General features: G+C 48.6%; 1 non-coding gene across 1 annotated transcript; it reads right to left on the bottom strand.

Moving 5' to 3' along the window:
- Positions 1 to 760: 760 nt before the first annotated feature.
- Positions 761 to 861, bottom strand: LOC115833068. Its single transcript, XR_004028521.1, has one exon. It is a non-coding gene; the product is annotated as a small nucleolar RNA U13 (small nucleolar RNA).
- Between the last annotated feature and the right edge of the window lie 5,921 nt (positions 862 to 6,782).

The following is a 6,782-nucleotide window of genomic DNA, read 5'->3' as shown; positions in this document are numbered from 1 at the left end:
TATCGGCCAGGCGCCGTGGCTCACGCCTGTAATCTCAGCACTTTGGGAGGCCGAGGCGGGCGGATCACGAGGTCAGGAGATCGAGACCATCCTGGCTAACACGGTGAAACCCCGTCTCTACTAAAAATAAAAAAAATTAGCCGGGCGCGGTGGCTCACGCTTGTAATCCCAGCACTTTGGGAGGTCGAGGCGGGCGGATCACGAGGTCAGGAGATCGAGACCACGGTGAAACCCCGTCTCTACTAAAAATACAAAAAAATTAGCCGGGCGTGGTGGCGGGCGCCTGTAGTCCCAGCTACTCGGGAGGCTGAGGCAGGAGAATGGCGTGAACCCGGGAGGCGGAGCTTGCAGTGAGCCGAGATTGTGCCACTGCACTCCAGCCTGGGTGACAGAGCGAGACTCCGTCTCAAAAAAAAAAAAAAAAAAGAAAAGAAAAATCAGACTATCAACAACCACACAGCGCTATGATAGGGACACCCAGAGGGGCATCTGGCTCAGCCCGGGGCTTAAGAACAGCTTTCCAAGTTAAGTCTAGGGGGCAGGACATCCTAGGAGAAGCGACGTTTGCAATGACAGGGAACCATGAGAACCCAGGGAGGTTGTGGGAAACTGCCAAGTAGATGGGAGCAGAGGGTGCCTGTGGGAGTGACAGATCATGGATACAGGGTTTTGTGTGTCTAAGGGGTCCAGCAGGCAGTAGGGATATATGGGAATTTGGGCACGGGAATGGCATGATCAGATTTTTTTCCCCGTGAGCTAACATCAGATGGGTATGTACCCATGACTTAACAAGGTTTGAGGAAGGCACATCTCATATGCGTGTGAACACCCAGTCATCATTCTTATGAGCTACAAGAGCATCCTGATATGATCAGATCTTATAGAACAAAATAGAGAATGGACCTGGGGAAGACAGGAGCCAAGTGGGGAGGAGCAAGAGGAATGAGAGAGACCAGATAAAATAGAAGATAAGGGTGTGAGTTGGGGTTGGGTTAGAGATGGAAAACAGATACCAAGAAAAGGCTGTCTCTTGTTAACACACCCATTCTTCAGGATGGACACAAACAGTTCTTCAGGATTTCAGGTGTTCCCTGAAACCCTTGCAAAGGATGTTTTCTCTATTTCATGTTGACTCAGACTCTGAGTCATTCTGCAGCACCCAAAGTCTAGATGGACACTTTTGATGAGTTCTTACCAACTGACCTGAACTTTTTTTTTTTTTGAGACTGAGTCTTGCTCTTGTCACCCGGGCTGGAGTGCAGTGGTGCGATCTCGGCTCACTGCAACCTCTGCCTCCCGGGTTCCAGCGATTCTCCTGCCTCAGCCTCCCAAATAGCCGGGATTACAGGTGCCTGCCACAACGCCTGGCTAATTTTTGTATTTTTAGTAGAGACTGGGTTTCGCCATGTTGGCCAGGCTGAATTTCTTATATGCAGAGCCTGCCACAAGGCACTCCCCCGTCTTCAGTGTTTCTTTTTTTTTTTTTTTTTTTTTTTTTTTTTTGAGACTGAGTCTCGCTCTGTCGCCCAGGCTAGAGTGCAGTGGCGCAATCTCGGCTCACTGCAAGCTCCGCCTCCCGGGTTCACGCCATTCTCCTGCCTCAGCCTCTCGGAGTAGCTGGGACTACAGGCGCCCACCACCACGCCCGGCTAATTTTTTGTATTTTTAGTAGAGACGGGGAGTGTTTCTTACCTCTCCAAGTTTACCTCTGCCTCCATCATGAGCTCCTCTTTTGGATGATGTACTGTGAAATTTCTCCAACTTTTAACCCTGGGATCTCTGATCTCTCTCTCTCTCTCTCTCTCTCTCTCTGCTGTCTTCCTCCAAGATCTTAAGCATTCATGTAGCTTCATGTAATAACAATAAGTGATTATTATTATTATTGCCTGTTTTCTAAGACCCTTTATTTTGTTAACTACAGAAACATATCCATGTCAGCTCATTTGTTCCTCACAAAAACCTCATGGCAGTTGGAAGATAAGAACACTGAAGTTTAAAGAGGTAAAGCAAGTTTTCTGGGGTCTTCACACAAGTGGTGGAAGGAAACCTGAACTCTTTTTTTTTTTTTTTTTTTGAGATGGAGTCTCACTCTGTTGCCCAGGCTGGAGTGCAGTAGTGCGATCTCGGCTCACTGCAGCCGGGTTCAAGCAATTCTCCTGCCTCAGCCTCCCAGGTAGCTGGGATTACAGGCACCTGCCACCACACCCAGCTAATTTTTGTATTTTTAGTAGAGAGAGGGTTTCACCATCTTGGCCAGGCTGGTCTTGAATTCCTGATCTCATGATCCACCCACCTCACCCTCCCAAAGTGCTGGGATTACAGGTTTGAGGCTCCGCACCCAGCCTTAATTTTTGTACTTTTAGTAGAGATGGGGTTTCTCCATGTTGGCCAGCCTGGTCTCGAACTCCTGACCCACCCAGGCTAGAGTGCAATGGCACGATTTCAGCTCATTGCAACCTCTGCCTCCTGGGTTCAAGCAATTCTCCTGCTTCAGCCTCCTGAGTAGCTGGGATTACAAGCGCCCGCCACCATGCCCAGCTAATTTTTGTATTTTTAGTAGAGACGGGGTTTTACCATGTTGGCCAGGCTGGACTTGAACTCCTAACGTCAGGTGATCCACCCGCCTTGGCCTCCCAAAGTGCTGGGATTACAGGTGTGAGCCACCGTGCCCGGCCATTTTTTGTATATATATATATATATTTTTTTTTTTTTTTTTTGAGACGGAGTGTCGCTCTGTTGCCCAGGCTGGAGTGCAGTGGCGCAGTCTCGGCTCACTGCAAGCTCCGCCTCCCGGGTTCACGCCATTCTCCTGCCTCAGCCTCTCCGAGTAGCTGGGACTACAGGCGCCCGCCACCACGCCCGGCTAATTTTTTGTATTTTTAGTAGAGACGGGGTTTCACCGTGGTCTCGATCTCCTGACCTCGTGATCCACCCGCCTCGGCCTCCCAAAGTGCTGGGATTACAAGCGTGAGCCACCGCGCCTGGCCCATTTTGTGTATTTTTAGTAGAGACTGGGTTTCACCATTTTTGCCAGGCTGGTCTGGAACTCCCGACCTCAGGTGACCCGCCCATCTTGGCCTCCCAAAGTGCTGGGATTACAGGTATGAGCGACTGCACCTGGCCATTATTTTTATTTTTTTAGTTTTGTATTTGTATTTTTTATTTTGAGATGGAGTCTCATTCTGTTGCCCAGGCTGGAGTGCAGTGGTACAATCTTGGCTCACTGCAACCTCTGCCCCCTGGGTTCAAGCAATTTTCCTGCCTCAGTCTCCGGAGTAGATTACAAAAAGTAGCCGGGCGTGGTGGTCCTAGCTACTCCGGAGGCTTAGGCAGGGGAATCACTTGAACCCAGGAGGTGGAGGTTGCAGTGAGCCAAGATTGTGCCACTGCACTCCAGCCTTTGGAGACTGCGTCTCCAAAAAAGTAACCCATAGATCAAAGAGGAAATAGAAAAGGAACTCAAAAATATTTTGAAATGAATTAAAATGAAAACAAAACATACCAGAATTTGTGTGTTGTTAACACTATCTGGAGGAAATTTATAGCACTAAATGCCTACATTAGAAAAAAAGGTCTCCAAGCTGGGTGCGGTGGCTCATGCCTGTAATCCCAGCACTTTGGGAGGCTGTGGCGGGCGGATCATGAGGTCAGGAGATCAAGACCATCCTGGCTAACTCGGTGAAACCCAGTCTCTACTAAAAATACAAAAAAATTAGCCGGACGTCGCCGCGTGCGCCTGTAGTCCCAGCTGCTGGGGAGGCTGAGGCAGGAGAATGGCGTGAACCTGGGAGGCGGAGCTTGCAGTGAGCCGAGATCACGCCACTGCACTCCAGCCTGGGTGACAGAGCGAGACTCTCAAAAAAAAAAAAAAAAGGAAAGAAAAAAGGTCTCCAATCAATGAGCTCAGCTACTAGCTTAAGAAACTAGGAATAGATGAGCAAACTAACCCAAAATAAGCAGAGGAAAGAAAATAATAAAGATAAAAACAGAAATCAATAAAAAAGAACACAGAAAAATTAAATCAACCAGTGCTTGCTATTGGCAGGCACAGTACAGGAGTAAGTACTGAGTTTACATATGCAGTCTCTTGAGGATCCTCCGAGTAGGTTAGATGGACATAAAATGGAAAATAACCAGATCAGAATACTAATGACCATGAAGAATGATCAAGGTGCCAGCCTGCCTTCAAGAGCCAGTGAGGCCATTGTGGATCCTTAGGGAAAGGGGAGGTGAGGATAGTGGTTAAGAGATCAGGCTCTGCCGGGCATGGTGGCTCATGCCTGTAATCCCAGCGCTTCGGGAGGCCAAGGCGGGTGGATCACCTGAGGTCAGGAGTTTGAGCCCAGCCTGGCCAACACAGCAAAACCTTGTCTCTACTGAAAAAAAAAACAAAAAACGAAAATTAGCTGGGTGCGGTGCAGGCGCTTGTAATCCCAGCTACTTGGGAGGTTGAGGCAGGAGAATCGCTTGAACCCAGGAAGCAGAGGTAGCAGTGAGCCAAGATCATGCCATTGCACTCCAGCCTGGGAGACAAAGACTCCATCTCAAAAAAAAAAAAAAAAAAAGAGATCAGGCTTGAGGCTAGGCGCAGTGGCTCACGCCTGTAATCCCAACAGTTTGGGATGCTGAGGCAGACGGATCACTTGAGGTCAGGAGTTCGAGACCAGCCTGGCTAACATGGTGAAACCTGTCTCTACTAAAAAATGCAAAAAAAATTAGCTAGGCATATGGTGGCGTGCTCCTGTAATCCCAGCTACTTGGGAGGCTGAGGTGGGAGAATTGCTGGAACCCGGGAGGCAGAGGTTGTAGCAAGCCAAGATGGCTCCATTGCACTCCCTCCTGGAGACAGAGTGAGACTCGATCTCAAAAACAAAACAAAACAAAACAAAACAAAAGGCTGGGCATGGTGGCTGACACCTGTAAACCCAGCACTTTGGGAGGCTGAGGCGGGCAGATAATGAAGTCATGAGATCAAGACCATCCTGGCTAACATGGTGAAACCCCTTCTCTACTAAAAATACAAAAAAATTAGCTGGGTGTGGCGGCATGCACCTGTAGCCCCAGCTGCTGGGGAGGTTGAGGCAGGAGAATGGCATGAATCCGGGAGGCGGAGCTTGCAGCGAGCTGAGATTGTGCCACCGCACTCCAGCCTGGGCGACACAGCGAGACTCCGTTCTCAAACTAAAAAAATTGATACTGTATCCTTGGCTCCTAAGAAGTCACAAAAGAATGTTATTTAATAAGTGATCATGCTGCTGCACTCCATCTAGAGACCCTAAGCTTTTCACAAATATCAACTCCTTTGTCCTTATTACAACTCCATGAGGTGGTTTATCTTTATTTTGTGAACACGAAATTGAGGCAGAGGGGCTAAGTAACTCACCCAAAGTCTCATGAACAGCAAGTGGTGGGATGAGGATTCAAACCCAGGTAGTCTAGTACTCCTAAGATGGGCAACCAATACTGTCTGCCTACACAAAGAACAAGGCCAGAAGTGCCTGTTCAGAAAGTCTACAGGAAGGGGTATTGCAAGCTGAAGTTTAGCAGTGGGACCTGAACACCTACTGACAGCTTTGCTTCAGCTGTACCTTGCAAGTCAATAGAAATTCATTCATTTCCTGCCCAGCACTGCAGTTACCCAACCCCACCTGAGAATATGAATTGAAAGCATACTAAAACCACTGGTTCAGAAAAAAATCACTTTACTCAGGTGAGATTTATGTAGTTACAGCACGACACGGATGGGACTGGGCATACACAGACGAATGGGACTGACTCATCTGGCTTCTTCCTGGGCAGGGAACTTGATGCCTGTTTCTGCAGAGGTGCCACTTCTAGTTGTGGACTTGGACGATTAGTCTTTTGGTTCCTGGGTTTCCCCATGGGAATATGCTGTATTAAAGCCCACCTCAGCATTAATATGCCAAGTGCTTACCTAGAACAGTGCCTGGCACAGGTAGGCACAAATACAACTGCTTTAGGAAGATGCCTTTTTTTGAGACTTAACTCTGTCACCAGGCTGGAGTGCAGTGGCAAGGTCTCAGCTCAGTACAACCTCCATCTCCCAGGTTCCAGCAATTCTCCTGCCTCAGCCTCCTACAGGTGCACACAACACCCAGCTTTGTCTTTTTAGTAGACAGGGTTTCACCATGTTGGCCAGGATCTCTAGATGTTGTGATCCACCTGCCTCAGCCTAAGTGCTGGGATTACAGGCGTGAGCCACCAAGCCTGGCTGCATTTAAGATGCCCTCTTCAACACTGCCTCACTCCTCTCGGCCTGTAAGAAAAATCAAGCTGTGTCCCCCACAATCACAGTAACTAGCTTCCATTCTCAAACCAACCCTGCCCTCAACACCCTGACAAGCAAGCTCTAGTCCGCCAAACTCCAATCTCACCCACCTCCCTCAAACCTCTCCCCAACTTCCAAATGGCTTAATGGCTGTCCCGCCTCCCCTATGCCAGTAGGTAACTTTACCTTCTAGATGATCCCCCTTCAGGGTACTGAACATTTATGTTGGCAGCCCATGCAGGGGGCTTGACAGTTTCCATTATGACTCACGTCATGAGGCAAGCAATTCTGGCAATCTTCAGGCTGAGGTGCACCAGGTAGTAAAGGCTCATACAAATCAGCTAGGGACACCACAACCTCCCATTGCTACCATCGAGTTTTCCTCCACTACATTGCAGGAAGGTGAAGAATCCGTCTAACAACTCATCTTGCACTCAACCCAAACTTATGGTCCTACTGGTCAGGACCTAACATCCATTTTCCCAATAAACTG

Source organism: Nomascus leucogenys, chromosome 24 (genome assembly GCF_006542625.1).
Source record: "Nomascus leucogenys isolate Asia chromosome 24, Asia_NLE_v1, whole genome shotgun sequence".
In the NCBI taxonomy this organism is placed as follows: domain Eukaryota; kingdom Metazoa; phylum Chordata; class Mammalia; order Primates; family Hylobatidae; genus Nomascus; species Nomascus leucogenys.
The sequence above is the reverse complement of the archived record's forward strand: the minus strand, read 5'-3'. Positions and strand labels throughout refer to the sequence as shown.